This window comes from Biomphalaria glabrata, chromosome 9 (assembly GCF_947242115.1).
Source record: "Biomphalaria glabrata chromosome 9, xgBioGlab47.1, whole genome shotgun sequence".
In the NCBI taxonomy this organism is placed as follows: domain Eukaryota; kingdom Metazoa; phylum Mollusca; class Gastropoda; family Planorbidae; genus Biomphalaria; species Biomphalaria glabrata.
In genome coordinates this window covers 10,228,161-10,245,609 of record NC_074719.1, presented here as the reverse complement: position 1 = coordinate 10,245,609, position 17,449 = coordinate 10,228,161, and the positions used below count along the sequence as shown (strand labels likewise).

Genomic DNA, 17,449 nt, shown 5'->3' with positions numbered 1-17,449 from the left:
AATAGTTGTCCTTTTTTTTTTTTTTTGCTTTCTAAATGAAGAATGAGCTAAGCCGGCATCTCGTCTATGAGATTAAAATCTGGATAAGAAACTTACAGCTTTCATTCATTGCTACTGGAGAGAGAGTTTCCTTTAGCCAAAGCCACAGACGCCATAGTCTCGACTCTTTATTGAACACATACTAACAGCAACTATAAACAATTCTTACTAACATTTCAATTTGTAAAGCACGGTATATTCACAGTCAACATTTCCATTCGGTGGCGCTGTGGGTGTCGGGCACACTAAAAAAAAGAATGTTTTATTTTCAATGTACATCTTCTTATCTTATAAATTTTATAAATTACAGACCTTTCGTTAAAAGCAAAGATACTTACACTTACTCATTTCAGGTCAAAATATAGTCATGCATGTTGTGAGCAATCTTCTTTATAGTAGTGAAAGCTGGGCAACATACATGCGTCCAGAGCATAGAGCAAAGGAAACGAATGCCTTAGTCAAGAGAAAGAAAAAGAAATTTGACCTATCAGCTAGCCCTAAAATAGATGGATACATATGCCGCTCCAGAATTGACTTGATTAGTCCCCAGATTCTACCCCGTCTCAAGACGAAACCAAAGCCAGTGGCTCATCTGGGACAGAAGGAGCCATATTATTATTATTTTAGTCACGCATGTTGATCAGTAACTTAAACTCTGTACTTGAAGTTGTAATGTTTGAATACCATTATTATTCATGAGTCGATTGGTCGAAGTATTCCTTATACGCTGGCGTATTTGTGTTACTAGACCATATTTCTAGAAATGTTAATTAGTAATCAACACTCAATACAAGATCATATTTAAACAAGGTTACAAAGGTTACAAAAGACAGTTTGTGTGGAAACACAAACTCAAAATCGGCCCCCGAAGTGCAAAACCCAGGCAGGCTTCAATATTTTCAGAAAGAACAGCCGAATCAAAGGATATGTGAAAGTGAATGTAAAGTTAGATGTGAACCTGGCCTAACTAGTTCCTCTTTCAGACCTTGTGGTCTATAGAGCAGATGATGTAAAGTTCATCTGTTTTTGTGGCCTACGGTTAACGAGTGTGTCATGTAGCCAGCACAACGACCAACCGCCTATACTTTTCCCCAACTAATGTCAGGTACCTATTAGAGCTGAGTGGACTCAGAGGCGCCCAAAGATTCCAAAAGTTAAAAATCCCAGTCTTCACCAGGATTCGAACCCGGGACCCCAGGTTTGGAAGCCAAGCGCTTTACCGCTCAGCCACCGCGCCTCCCCTGGCCTAACTGATGTCTTATAATGATCTATTTTATTTGAAAAGGCTCAATCTCTTATTCATATTCAGTTGATGAACATTGTTGTTCCAACCCTCCAACAAGGAAGCATAATAAACTTCTATATATATACACCACACCGACCAGACTAAAAGGAATTACAAACAATTCCTAGTTAAAATGTGTAACAAAGAGAGTCAACTCAATAACTACATTAAAGCTTTTATAACAGATTATTTCCCTTTAAACATTTTCTGTCAAATGATCTAAAAAAAAAAAAAGACAAAAACATTCCAAGTTCACAGAAACAAATAAATAAACAACTTCACTGACATAGAAAACATCTTAAAGCATACAGTCATCCCATGAGGTCATCAGCAAAATTGTACGGACAAAAATGGTGTGGTCATTTGTTCTGAGTCCACCCATCTCCAAAGGGTGCCTGACATAGTTGGGGAAAAATAAAGGAACCTTATTCAATAAAACATCCAAACATGGAACTATACTAATGGAACACCAGCTTCGAGATTTTATGATCAGAGTGCCGTCGCGCATCTTTTTTCGCGCACCATACCAATTTGAAAAATCGATGAGGATGCCAAAGAAGAAATTTACTCCGAGAGCCACTTGGATTGACCTTCATTGAGAGTAAAACTTCCCCACACTATATTTTATTAGATCTGTAAAAACTTTATCCATTTTCTGACTATCTGATAAAATAGATACAATTTCCCTGAATAATGGATCGTCACAAAAGATTTTTTTTTAAGGCCACTTCATTAAAATAGGTGTTTCCAGTACTTCCTCGTTTGGGTATTTTACACAAAATCTGGATTTTTTTTATGTACATGTCATTTTTATCATCTGTCCCGCGCAACCAAACCATCCACTTTTCCCGGTCACCAATGTTCTTAACAAGATATCAAGAGAGAGAGGCTGGTCCATTATTTGCGTAGTCCAGCCAGTTTTTTTTTTTTTTTACAACCTTTTTTCGTTCTCTCTCATGAAGGATATGTTTTGAAAATTAGTCTTACAAAATACAATTCCAAACCAACTCATGCAGTTATCGTCTTTTCACAGTATTGAGGAGTCATCCTTTTTGCTAGCCAGAGTGTTAAGTGGCAAAAGTGAAAAATTCATTTTCTTAATTTTTTAAAGTAAATATTCATAACTATATTTTTTATATAATAATATATTTTTAAAATAATAATCTTTTATATAGACATGCTTTAATAGATCTAATAAATGATTAACTCGGACCTACCAATATGGGTATATAAATACTTAAATCTGGGTATCTAAAATTTCGAATGCGAATTTTTAAAAAACCGAACTTATATTGATCTAGATCTCTTGTATAATATCTAGAATAATATAGATCTACAACACCTAGGCCTAGACTAAAGTTAAAGACTAAGGTCTAGATTTATTTAACGTTTTAAAAAAAAATCAATAGATCTAATATAGACAGTCATGAGATCCACTCTATTTTATCTAGATCTAGACCATACATGAGATCAATAATTGTCAATATGAATATTTATAGATCTAGTCAAATCTAGTGACTCTAGTCTAGATTCTAGATCACTAGATCTATTATCTATCGATCATCTATGATCTAGTCTGTCTATAGCTATACTTACTATTATACACTTTTACAGTATATGAGTATACTCATACGAGTCATACTGGCTATACTATAGTATAGACACTATAGTTAGTATAGTATAGTTTTACTTTTTAATAGTAGATCTATAATCTATATTCTATAATCTATCAATTCTATCTAAATTATTCTAAATCTAGACTTCACTTTCACATCACATTCAGTCATTCACACGATATTTGATACAGACAGTGAATGAAACGAATGCAGTAGTTATACTGATTATACTTAAAGTGACGATACTACTTATAGATCTACCAGTTGATAAACATCATCATCATAGATAATAATCTACATCTATAATCATAGTGCCCTTTATGTAGTCAATATAGTCAAGTCAAGGTAGTGGAACGTAAACTCGAAGGTTTAATACAATATGGTATGAGTCTATGAGTTAGTATAAGATCTAATTATTTTGTTACTTTGTATGTGACAGTATGTCAATGTCTCAATTAAAATAATTAATATCACCAGCCATATCATTTTAAATATTTAAAAAGTAGACATAGATTTTTATTATATTATAAATAGATAGATTAGATCTACATATAATTTTACAAACTTTAGAAATGATTGATTTTATTTTTTATTGATAAGCCTTCTAGACTAGATCTAGCATCTCTAGCTAGACTCTAACATGTAGATTGTAGATCTTTGAATTGGATCGATATTCACCTTCCTAAATTGTCTCTAAAGTCTATAGCTGATTTGAGAGGCCCAACGAGGCAAGACGAGTCTATTAGTACTCTGTCTCTTGATCTATCTAGTAGGCCTACTAAGCTAGTGCATTAGCCATAGTGTAGTCAAATCTTGACAACTAGTCTTCTAGATCTAAGCTTCTAGAATAATTAGATCTAGATCCAGTTTAGATTTAGAGTATAAAAGTTTTTACTACCTAAAATACTAAATCTACTGATCTAAATTCTAGATATATAGATCCAGTTCAGATTAGGATATAAAAATATTCCACTAGCTAAAATTCTAAATCTACTGATCTATACTTAATATGTTAGATATTATATGACATCTATCTACAAAAATTATTATTAAGATATAATTATAGATTCTAGACTAGTTATATATGTACATAAAATATATAAATAAAAGATAAAATTAATGCAGGCCTAGGTCCCATAAATTTATAATTGATCCAGATCTATCAGTAAAAGTTACCTTCAATTGGCAGTTTTACCCAATGTAATCTATACAAGACAATTTATAATCCATGCCTTGCCTACACCCCATGTATATTAGTTTCCATTCCATGCCATACCCAGACCCATGAGTTCATGAAATAATAAATGATGTGGTGTCAAGTTGGATCTATCCCCTGAAATTCAGTACTTTAATATAAAACTCACATATCTAGTTAATTATTTGCTGACACTCTGATTAACTTGGACTTGTGTGATACATGTATGTTTCTTATCAGATTTAATTAATGAAGTTTAGGTGCATTTTAACCAGTAATAAGGCTACAAAAGTAGCATCAGGTGTATTCTAACCATTGGTATTTTTCCTGGCAACATTTCTATTCTAGTCTGTGATAAATTATAAATAAAAAAAAATGTTTGTAATGTTTCAGTTATTAACAAGTAGAACCATGGCAACCAGTTCTGATGATGTACCAGAATGGCTCAAGGATCATACTTATACTATTTCTACTCTCTGGGCATCCATTCAATATTTAATGTAAGTACTACTATACACTTTTTATTTTAGTTATCTAATAGATGTTTTATGAATTGTGTGATTTTCATGGTCAAGCAACATCCAAATATCTGGGATGGAATTTAACATTTTTCTCTAAGTTTTTTTTTTTTTATTTATAACACTCGTAAGCACATTCATCTTTCATGAATGCCTAATATACCTTGGCTGTTGTGCAGGCCATTCCTTTACAATAAACTGTTAGATGAAATTAGGCAAAATTGTCTGATAATTTGTATGTTTGATACAATGTTTTCAATTTAATAATATTATTTTTTAATTGTAATGTTTTCAAAAGAAATTAACCAATATGCCTAATTGTATAATTACAGTTATGTTTGGAAATGCAAGAAAAAGGCATGCATTCCTGAAAAGTCAATGATTGGTTGCACCTCTTAAAGGTAAGGTACTGCAATTTTTCCCATGTACTTTTCTCATAAGCTGAAGTACTTGTATTTTTGAAAAACTAGTTTTCCATGAAAATGTAAATCATAATATATGTTATAGTTGCTTTTAGATTAGTTCAATGTGCATCAAATTAACTGAACATCTGCCTTCACCTATAGTAATAATTCATAACTATTAAGGTCAGGGCCATGTCTACACATTAACGCAGTAGCTCCTTTTAGGTACAGACTATTTTTAGAATGGCAAAATTATATAACTATAATTAATAACATAGGTATATACGTTTAGTATGGTCAACACATATGTCACACATATTTTTTAATTTTTTTAAAAATCCTTTTATTTATTTTTATAACTAGATAACTTTCTGTTATGAGAAAAGATGAGATTCTTGGACTCCTGCATAGCACCACCAGAAAGGAAAATCCCATCATGTTGCAAAATAAAAGTCTTGGACCAATTTTAATTTAAGATATATATATTATACTGTAAGCTGTATACATATTTATGTATATCCTGTCATTCAGCCAACAGGTTTGGATTTAGTATTTCTTTAAATCTGTTTGATATTGTACTTGAAAACTATTAATCTGAGCCCCATTAAAACAAGAGGGAGTGCAGTGGATGAGTGGTAAGGGAAATTTTACTTTTTTTAAATTAAAATAAGAATCTAACAAAAGTAAACATATAAAATATGGTGCATTCTCCTTAAAACTAAAACCTGGTGCAAAGGTTTAAAATGTTGGCAAAAAAAAAAGCAACATCAATTAAATATTCTTAATTCCCTTTGCAAAACTTACTGAGAAGAACATGCATGTTGTTCCCTCATAAGTTTCTTGACAGAGGAAATCTTGTTTATATTAGATTTGAATTAAGCAAATTAAGAAAAAAATTATAATCATTATTTCAAATGGTTGTATCTAAACCTTATGAATTATTTTTCAGTTATAAGTATATTGAAATGAATGGATAATCATGAAATTGTTAAATAATTGCTGCTATCATTCCATTGACTAAAGAACCATAATTTTTTTTTAAAATTAATTTCAAAATGAATTAATTAATTAATTTTCAAGCAGAGTTCACATAGATCTTGAGTGAAATTTTTCTTTTTTTGACTAATGCTTCAATTTTATTGTATCATTAGTTTTTTATTTTTATTACCCAGAATATTTTAAAAATGAGTACACTATTTTCATATAATAATGTAACTTGGTATTCACACATCAAAATACGCTATAATCTTTAGGCCATATATAGATTTGTATAAAATATAAATTAACTTGCTTAAATACATTGTAAATGTATATTGTTTGGATAAGAATAAAGTTTTTCTGTAGACAATTATTGTTCAAGATTTGTTGATGCTCCTGCTTAATAAATTATATACACAGGTCATTAGTTTTAACACACTACTGACACAAGAAAAACTGGTCGCCCCCACTTCCATTACATAGATGTAATAAAACGTGACCTCAAATCAGTGAACATCAATACTGACAATTGGGAAGACATAGCTTTAGACCGCAACAGATGGAGAGACAGTGACCAAGAAAGCTATGGACAGTGAAAGTACATAGGTCTCAGCTCAGGAAGAAAAACGTACAATCCGAAAAATGGCCAGCTCCTCTACCACCGAAGCAAAAACCACCTTAACCTGTGCTATCTGTGGATGGGAGTGTCTCTCCGAAATAGGGCTCCACAGCCACATGAGGAAGTGTGCTCTGAGATGAAACCTTAGTCTTTCTATTTCTACGACTGAAGGAGGCCAATGATGATGATACAGGTCATTAGTTTTAACACGTCTGATAATAAATGACAGTACAAGTTATTGAATGAAAATTTGTCATTATTTCAGGTGCTTTAGGCCTACATCAATGTGAGGTACCAGTACTTTGATTGTGTCATATAACAATTTAAAGCAACATTTTGAAATGAATAGTGTGTAGAATTGACAGTAAATACATTTAAGTGATGGGCTGTGATCTGCATGAATTGAATTTGTGTTTTTGATCTTTACTTCAAGTAAATGTTAATGAACAATTAATTTTTAATGAATAAATAATTTAAAAATAAATACAAAGAAACCATAAACATCTACTTTATTTTAATAATTTTTTTTCATCAGAACAGAATTTCCAACTTTGCATTCTTAAAATAAAATATAATTTATTTAGAGTAGAGTCAGAACACAAAATCATAGTTTTGAAATTAAGTAAATTAAGCTAAGCTGTGATCTCTTATAAACATTTGTATATAGACTACACACAATTTAATTATTATTTTTCATCAAATTGCAGGAACTTGTACATGTACTTATGCATATTTGACAATAAAAAACCTTAGTCAATGAAATAGTAATACTAGTAAATGAGATAAAAGTAAACTAAATATCATCAATGCTATTGAAGCCACACTTGTTTCTTTTTATCTTGTTTGGTGGACTGCAATTAAAGTTGCTATTAATTTTACTGATTGTCTTAGCTGAAATGCCAGTGTCGTCTCTTTGAATCCTAAGCTTATTTTCTTGGTTACTGGAAGTCCAGATGTTTGGAGTTTCATTTTAAACACCTATATATTCCGAAATGGCCTTCCGATAGGCAAAACCTATTTGCCTAACATGTCATATGCACATAAAGAGGTACCACAGAAATGCTTTAAAGACAAGCTTAGGCGCCAACTTGCTTTAACTGACATAGAATAAGAGAGCACCTGGTTGCATACAGCTTCAGAGCGAGACAGCTGGAGGTCACTTACAAAGGTGTGGTATACACCAATGAAAATTAATTGCCGAGGGTAGACGGCAAAAAGAAAAAAAACAACTGATTCTACCACAGGTGGACAATGGTTATGCCTGTGCTCAGTGTGGCATAATATGTAGGTCACAGCTGGGGCTGAGTAGCCACTGGAAACATAGCATTCCTCATAAGTCTTCGGAATCAAAGACAAGCCTATCATTTTTGTAGAATAGTTTGTAGCTTCTGTAAATGCATGAAATGCCGTCACAAATGACACAAGTCCTCTGTGAGTTTGATGGATTATAAACATCTTACTTCTTTGCCTTATATTAAATGGTCCTGTTCTGTCTGTTCCACTAGGTTTATCTAAATATCATTGATATATCTAACATGTCATCAATATAAAAACTAGAATCTCTGCAACTGGTTTACAAGTCAGAGGTCATATTAACACTTGCCATTTAAAAAAAAACAATTTAGATTACTGATTAGTCAAATTAGTGACTGATTATTCGATTCATTTTAGGCCTATAATTTTTTTTTATGTGAATATATAATGATCCTTTACACTTTGTGACTTTACTAGTAGATCTATACTTTGGAGTAGACTTGTTTGTTGAGCTAAAGTCGGAAGTACACATTGAATTTTACTGTGATCTAGTAATCATCTAGTCAAATGTAGTGATCTACTAGTACTAGATCTAGAGTCTAGTAGTAGAAGTAGAGAAAGTAGGCCTATCTGTCATATCGTGATCAGTAGGTGGCTGAAGTTTTATAAATCTATTCCATGACAAAAACCCTGGCTAGATTTAGATCTAGTGGTCTATACATCTAGATCTAACTAGAATTAAACTAGAAAACTGAATTAGAGAAGTAGCTTTCTGGATCTAGAACTAGAATCTATATATTACTAATATTAGATCTAGTTGCGTCAAACGCTTAATTTTTGGTTGTTGTTTTTAATAAATGCACATAAAATACATTGTATTTTGGCAATAAAAATACCCAGTTGGTAATCAAGTAATTCTAATAATTAATTAATGAATGACTCTATCAGTATTTGTTTTAGATCTATCAGATTCATATGACTTATTATTTATACTTATTTTATATCATTCGTCCAAGAAAATCTAGCTCTAGATCTATTCCATTTTAGATTAGGCTATAGTTGTTTTGTTGTTGTTTTTTTTGTCATTTTATTTAGGCTACAATATTATCAAGATTAACTTTTTCTTTGTTTCCCACGAGACGTGTATGCCTATAGCCTAGTCCTTTCGATAATAAAAAAAAAAAACGATTAGAAATGCGTAGCTTGGAGTGTCAAAACTGTATTAGGCCTCCTATTTTTATTTCGTGCAATTTAGTATATCGTAACAAATACGCATTTGGCGGAACGGTAGACAGGTCTTCATCCAGATTTAGTGTAAATAAACCAAACACAGAAACACTGAAAGATTGTATTTTCGGAATTTAGATTCTATTTTTTGGAAAATAAGTGGCATTTTATAGGGTGATCGAAAAAAATAACTTTTGTGACGATCCATTATTCAGGGAAATTGTATCTATTTTATCAGATAGTCAGAAAATGGATAAAGTTTTTACAGATCTAATAAAATATAGTGTGGGGAAGTTTTACTCTCAATGAAGGTCAATCCAAGTGGCTCTCGGAGTAAATTTCTTCTTTGGCATCCTCATCGATTTTTCAAAATGGTATGGTGCGCGAAAAAGATGCGCGACGGCACTTCGACTCTCTTTGTCTTTGTAAAAAACTCGAAGCTGGTGTTCCATTAAAATGAAGCGAGGAGAAAATGCACCGATGATGAACTCTTAAGCATACAAGTTTCTAAATTGGTTTCTCTAGATTTAAGATTAGAAAAAAAGCTTATTGTTGTTAATTCTGCATGGAATTTCCTTTATGTGGCCCGCGACATCAGTGTCGGAAATTAAAATGGCCCGAAGGTCGGTTTATGTTGGGCATCACTGAGTTAGATAAATGGTACACGATTAATCCAATCTCTATGAACATAATAGATAAATACAATCCACACTGTCTTGAAGTACATTGATGAGCGCATTAATTGCACCAAATATATACTAATCAGGTATAGGATTCAAAACAAGCCACTGAACCTGATAGCATATTTTCCCGTCATCTGTGACTGCACGCTTGATGTTAGCCACAAAGAGCAGATGTCTTTTATATGGCGTTGACGTATCAGATCCAGAAGTTAAGATGGAGAACACTTTGAGTTTATGTAGTTGAAAGGCCAATAATACTCTACTTACGTAATGTTTTGAAACAAAAATAAGGCCTTCAACCGTTGGCAGCGGACGAACCCGCTAGCGTGACATGGTACGATATATATGGTCAATGGTCGACCTTTACAGCTCAGGGCCCCGCGCTTGACATTTGCCCAGGGCCCCGCTAAGGCCGCCTCTGATTATAGTACTGATACACGTGATCTCCATTAGTCAAAGGTCCAGACCAACTCCTATTAGTTAGTAGAGGTTACCAATGGCTCAAACACATTATCTTATCTCTACTTAAAGCACAAAATTCTAATCCGCTGTTGGAGAAGCCAGATAATGACATCTTAGAAAGACCTGTACTGGTTAGAGCCGCCTTTACTTTTCCCCAACTAATGTCAGGTACCCATTAGAGCTGAGTGGACTCAGAGGCGCCCAAGGATTCCAAAAGTTAAAAATCCCAGTCTTCACCAGGATTCGAACCCGGGACCCCAGGTTCGGAAGCCAAGCGCTTTACCGCTCAGCCACCGCGCCTCCCCTGGCCTAACTGATGTCTTATAATGATCTATTTTATTTGAAAAGGTTTAATCTCTTATTCATATCCGATTGTAATCGAAATAATGGTTTAGGAAAATAAAATTTATAAGATTACTATTCGTTCTAAATTAGGTCTAACTTATAATGCATACTAATTAGCTTTTTCTCTTTAAAAAAATACTTGCATAACTGATTTTAAAAATTAGATTTTTCGCTTTCAGGAAGAAAAAAAGTAGCCGTTGCATCAGAACTTTGAATGGTCTAAAATATTGTGATGTCCGATTTTCAATATCTTTTCTAGTTTACGAGATCTAAACGGGACGGACGGACAGACGGACAGACATTTCACACAAAACTAATAGCGTCTTTTCCCCTTTCGGGGGCCGCTAAAAACCATTTGCATAAATGTGTTCAAAATATGACGGATAGTCATCTCCCCTACTAAAGAGCCTCCAATGTTTGTTACTATTAATAATGAACATTTGTAAAAGTGGTGTATTTTTATGAAAAGACTACTTGCATAAGTAATTTAAAAAATTAGATATTTCGCTTTATATATATGATTTCTGATTTTCACTATCTTTTCTAGTTTACGAGATCTAAAAGGGACGGATGGACAGACGGACAGATTGACAGACGGACAGCCGTTCAGACATTTCACACAAAACTAATAGCGTCTTATCCCCTTTCGGGGCCGCTAAAAATATTAACTTATAAAAACCTAGCGTTATGCCATATTTCCTATATATTACTTATTGTTCCTTTGAAAAAAAAGTCTTCTTTATGATTGGTAAAAATAATTATAAAACATTAAAATTTATCTCTATATCACTTACTAGCCGTAGCAACATTTCTTTTTTGTGGAATGTTCGTGACAGACCTTAAGAAAGAAACACATTATAAAAACATAAAGATATGTAACTTAAAAAATGGAATTGAAGAAAAGGAAATAATCATTTATTTTCGTAATCTGTGACATTTTACGTTTCGAGAGACGATCTTTTCCCTTTGCAACTTCTTGTGTGACTAAAGAGGCCAATCTGCTTCTGTTGTGTATGGCATCTGCAATCCGAGACCCTTCCTTTATGCTCTCTCTCCATGTGGATTTATCCAGTGCTACTTTCCCCCAGCTGCTAGTGTCGATTTTGAAGAGCTACATGTCGCGTTTGCATAAAAGTGGGCGACCAGCGGCTCTCCAGGCATCTATTAGATTGCCATACAGGATGTCTATTTTCGTAGTATCCATACAAATTCTTTGTCCATTTGATTGAGATACAATAATACTAAGATAGGTTGATAACAAAATAGTGTGAGGAAAAATATTTCGCGATATCTATAAATGAAAGACGCGCCAATAACAAGTACCACGACTTTCCACATGTTGAAGCTGTTAGCAATAATAATAAGGGGAGAAAAAGACCAGATGATGTTTTAATTGTGTACATACGTTTTGGACCTTAAAAAAAAGAACTCTTATGGTTTATGTACTAGTAAGAATAAATTTGAATTCATGTGTGTATACCCCATAAATAAAAAAAACAATGACTTAACAATTACAACTACTTTTACATGTTATTACATTGGTACATTGGATGGAAATATTGTGTTTTTTTTTGGAAATTATATTTCATATAATTATACAGAAATACAAGTGAGCAGTCCAATGACTGAAAGGTAAAAAAACAACTTTTCTCATTCATTATTCAGATCAGATAAGAGATAAGTAATCACTTTTACAAAGAGTCATCAGATTCATAGGGCGAAATTGTCTTTTTACAAAGCTTCTATCAACTTACTCTGTCTGTCTGGTAGAAACGTTATTCACGTTATTTTCTTCGACACCAAAACTTGGATGAAGCTGAAACTTTTCACAATTATTTCTTTCACCTGTCAACACAAATCTCATTTTTAAAAATGTACCAATTGGTTCAGATAATAATACAAATAAGTAATTAATTATTTTGTTTCGTATCCCGAAAAAGAAATTGTACTTGAATAAAGTGATGGTATAAGATGAATTATTCCCCTTTTGTAGGTGGCTGCTTTAAAGTAAGTTTGAAACAAACAATACATGTTTCTATTTTCATAAGCACCTATGAAGGTTAGAATAGGCGTGAGCCATGAGTTCGAATTAAGGTCTTTCTACTATTTTAATAAAGCGATTACGGTAAAATTCCCACATATATACCATTTTCTCCCCCCCCCCCCCCCCTCAATTAATAATAATTAGAAGAATCTGTTCTTTATCTTTCTATAGGGTCTCAGGTTTCAGGAGTGAGATCTCAGTTTTAGGTTACAGGACTGAGGTTTTCATCTCAGTTTGTCTGTCTGAAGTTTTCGGGACTGAGTTCGAGTCTGAGGTTCCAGATTCCAGATTGCGAGTTTCTGTATCCAGACTTGGTGTACATTGTGACGTTGAGAGTTGTGTTGCTACTCTGAACTTTTGATTTTATATTATTGTTGAAAATTTATCTTGGTTGAAAATAGATCTACTTGTGTTCCAGAATCGTTGTCTTGGAATGAACGATTGTTAGAACAATGCTGATGGACCATATTATAAGGTGGTTATCATTGTATTTGAAACATTGATTCATTATTTAATTAGAATTAGACTATGTGTTAGTAACACCATACTATATGCAATTATATTTGTTATCATTATCATTGATCTTATATCATTTTCATTGTATAAATATCATTAAATTAAATTCATATTTTAATTTAAATCGTCATACACATTGTTTATTAGTTTATGTACAACTGAGTGTGTATGGTGTGACTGTCGGGCTGAACTTGGAACTAAAATAAAGTAATTATAACACATACACACATTGTAATTCAAATTAATATTAAATTTATACTAATAACTAGACACATTAATAATCCAGTAATGAAATATTAAGACATGACACAACCTTACCTGGCATTTGATAAAGAACAAGTCATCAATAAACCCAAACAGATTGTTTTTAAATAATATTTTGTTGTCATATTTTTAAAAATTTTCTTAAGGAATCAATTATATTATCTTAACAGTTCTGTTTGTGAAAAAAGAGTCACTACTATTTAAACTGAATTTATACCAATTTATATGACCTAGTACTTTCGTTTCATTTAAAAAGATAGCCCAGTTTAACAAAACAGAACGTACGCACCTAAGTCCATTATGATTAAATTACACCGGACTGCATAAAACCTTTTAAATGTATATTTTTTAACATTACGAATATAAGAATGGATGTAGTGTCATAACTATTCCACCATGGGATGATGAGATAGAGAAGAATGTATCAAAAGTCTATCAAGATTTTCATAATTTTAAAGATACAATCATTCTAAATAATGTCACATGCAAGATTAGACATAAAAGTATAGATATTAGGCAAGCATCAAGAAACTTAATTGTCAATATTCTAAAAATGACGCCAAACTTTTTATTCCACCTTTCAAATCGTTAATGCTTAAAATGTTTTAGCCTTTATTTTACAAAAAGAAATAGAAATTAACTGCTGATATGTTCAATAAGAAATAATGTAACCTGTAATTTTCACCATGTTATGCGTCTAGAGATAAGAGCTAACTAACTGTGTTGTTTTCTCTTTAGTTTCAATTGCAAGATGATTGAAACAGATACAATTTAAGTAAACGTATTTTTTTTTACAGTACCACTGTCTTATTCATAACTTAGTGGAAACTTCAAAAACCTGGGTGAATGGACACTGACCTCAAAAATGGCTGTCTTCATAGAAATTCAACAGTCGACGTATATTGCTGCGAAAACATTTACTAGCTCGCTTGGGGAAACTCGAGTTTTACCGTTGTAATTTAGTAAATGAATAAATATAAATAAAAGAAATAAATTTAAATTTGTCTAGAGAACGAGAAAATGTTTATCCTGAACGGTCTATATGTCTTCGGGTGTTTCCGTATTCTTCGAAGAGTTTGTGCATGTCTTCTAAATTTGGATCTAAAGGCATATCATTTGACTATTACAAAGTGGACTTGAAGGATTTATAACCTAGTGTCCTAAGCTTAATTTGTATAATACGTTAGCTTAACCGTCCATTCTTTGTTGTTGTTTTTTTTCGGTTTGTTAAGCAATACCATAATCTTTTACTCCTAGTCGGATTCACATGCAGCCAACAATAGAACAAGTCTTTGAACGTCTTTCCCATTGTTTAATTAACTTAAATAGTTTTTTGTTTAATTAACACGTTGCAATATTGAGATGTCAAAGAGCCCAGAAATCGAGAATATGAAATAGATATAACAAACGCTAGTAGAGACTTGACTTATTAAATCTAAGGTCAAACATTGACAAAAGGTTATTTCGTTAGCACTAAAGAAGACATTTTCCTTAGATGTCTTAATCATTGCTGTCCTTTTTTAGCGGCCTGCGAAAGGGGAATAGACGCTATTAGTTTTGTGTGGTTTGTCCGTCCGTCCGTCCCGTTTAGATCTAGTAAACTTAGAAAAGATTGAACATCCGACATCATGATATTTTAGGCCTTTCAAAGTTCTGATGCAACTGCTACTTTTTTCTAAAAGTGAAAAATTTAATTAAAAAAAACAACTATGCAAGTAGTAACAAACACGGGAGGCTGTTTAGTAAAGGAGATAACTATTTAGCATATATTTAACACATTTATGTAAACGGTTTTAGATTTTGGGGGACAAAAAAAAAGATTTTTTTTACAAATTTATTGCTAAGTTAAGTAAGTTCTGTCATGTTAGTAACTACATTTACAAGAAAAAAAAATAAAATGTTTACTTTTTTAAAAAGAGAAACAATCTATTTAATATGCATATAAGTGGAGCATAATTTAAAACAACAATTAATAAGTAGTTTTTCATATCAACCTGTGAACTGAGGTAGGATACACACGCCTTATAGCTTTCCCGTACTCTGCTGGACCGTTGGGGCACCACATAAGATCTGTCATCATACTTTCTCCATTCTTCTCAGTCATTTGCCTTTGATGGAATTTCATTCTTATATTCTTTCTGAAAATATTGAAATCTTTGGGGGCCGATTTTAAGTTTGTGTGGAAACACAAACTGTCATTGTAACCTTGTTTGATTCTGTAATCTGTGTTTGCAACGAAACTTAATTTTTTTTTACCACAGTTCCGAGCTGCTTAAAGGTACTACTATTTCAATGCATTCTCCATCTACGAAAATAGTATCATTTTGTTTTTTCTTAGCTCTAAATCCTGAACCAATGGTTTACAAAGTCTTATCTTATGCGCCCAATGAGCAAGTAATGGTTAGTACATTTGTTTGCTATTAGGTCTACATATTTCTGCTGAGTTGATTGCTGTATGATTTTTGTACATAATCTTTCTTATCGCTCTACTATTCTACTATTATTTAACCAGCACGTAGAGTAGGACTTAAAGGTCAATGTTTACATGTAAATGTAACACAGTGTCCTGGAAAATTACAGTTTACAGTAGGGCCTCAGTAACCAACATTAAGTAGGTTAAAGTGAATGGTCAGATTTTATAGACCAGAGAAAAGTGACCGGGCACTATCGAGACCATTCCTTATTGAAGGCCTGAACACTGACCTGCAAAGTCACAACCTGTGGGCTGCTTAAACCAACAGAACGTTGCCACGTCATAGGTCTGTACGACTGCACGTCTGTCAAGTAAACATGTGCATGTGCACAATCGATGTAAATTACGAAGAAGTGAACTCATAGTAAAAGTGAATACACAATTAAGTTAATACATCCAGGTGTACAGTGCAGTTGTGGCAAAGTTTTTCCCCTTGAAGTAACGTGCGCTTCATATATAGTCACTTAAAATTCTGATCGGACTAAGGTTGTTTTCTAAATCTTAATACTTCAAGGGAAAGGTTGTTTGAAAACTTATGAGGCTAAAGAGTTCCGACCATCTTTCTTCAGGAATATCAGACGATTTCCAACCAGACAAAATGTTGTTAAGTCTCGTACAGTTGACATTTCTAGTGCCGGTTAACATTGATTTAAAAAAAAACACACTTCTAAAAGATTACAATTAATTTTGTTTACGTTTGAAATACTACGTATAATGCTTGTATAGCATGTGTCGAAACTAATTATTTAGTTGCATAGTAAAAATATTCACTTTCTAATAGCGCCGCTTTCATCCATAGGTGATGACGTCATTTGCGGTATTTTATTTGTTGTGCAGTATTAGTGATCTCCCCTTGTCGCTTCGTCATCATGTCTCATATGACGTCAAACTTTTCTTCTTGATCGTCTGGTTCTTACACTCCATCTTGAGCTGTAGAGCCAAGCAGTATTTTGTGAGGGCTTGAATTCTCCTTGTGCTTCTGTTACTGGACAGCCTTAGCGTTTGGAGTGGTCTACATTCTTGAAGGACTATTTGAATCCTGTTTAGGGTGAGTTTTATTTCACATTGTCAACTTATTTTTGTAATATGGATTCGGTCGTATTCGTATTTAGTAATTATATTAGAATATTAGAGGATTAGAAGAATTTGTCATTTGTCTTTTTATAGGGTCTCAGGTTTCAGTTTCTGGATTTTAAGTTTTGGGTTTCGAATGTGAGGTTCCAGATTGCGGGTCTCTATATCCAGAGTCTGTGTTACATTGTGACGTTGTGAGTTTTGGTAGTACTCTGAACATTGCTTCTTCATCGTGGTGAGCATGTGTCTTGGGTAGAAGATACTTGTGTCACCTTGAACAGTTTATAAGAAGCAATTAATCCTCTTACAGAATCTTTGTCTTGGAATGAAATATTGTGAGCACAATACTACAAGGCGGTTATCATTGTATTCAAAATATTAATTCAGTAATTAATTGGAGCTAGAATATAATTGAGTAATTGCTTATATCATATTATATATACTTGTATTCAT

At 32.8% G+C, this 17,449-nt stretch overlaps 2 long non-coding RNA genes across 6 annotated transcripts; one reads left to right on the top strand and one right to left on the bottom strand.

Moving 5' to 3' along the window:
• Positions 1–297: 297 nt before the first annotated feature.
• LOC106071472 (uncharacterized) lies at positions 298–13,642 on the bottom strand. The gene is made up of 3 exons (XR_001218431.2): positions 13,504–13,642; positions 11,420–11,463; positions 298–492 (listed from the first exon to the last, which is right to left on the bottom strand). It is a non-coding gene; the product is annotated as an uncharacterized LOC106071472 (long non-coding RNA).
• Positions 2,611–6,266, top strand: LOC129928326 (uncharacterized). 5 transcript variants are annotated; one of them, XR_008779932.1, is made up of 5 exons: positions 2,611–2,695; positions 3,084–3,322; positions 4,529–4,635; positions 4,986–5,054; positions 5,421–6,266. It is a non-coding gene; the product is annotated as an uncharacterized LOC129928326 (long non-coding RNA). The 5 variants fall into 5 exon arrangements; XR_008779933.1 differs by having other exon boundaries at positions 2,635–2,695; positions 3,108–3,322; XR_008779934.1 differs by having other exon boundaries at positions 2,677–2,695; positions 3,267–3,322; positions 5,421–6,263.
• Positions 13,643–17,449: the final 3,807 nt, after the last annotated feature.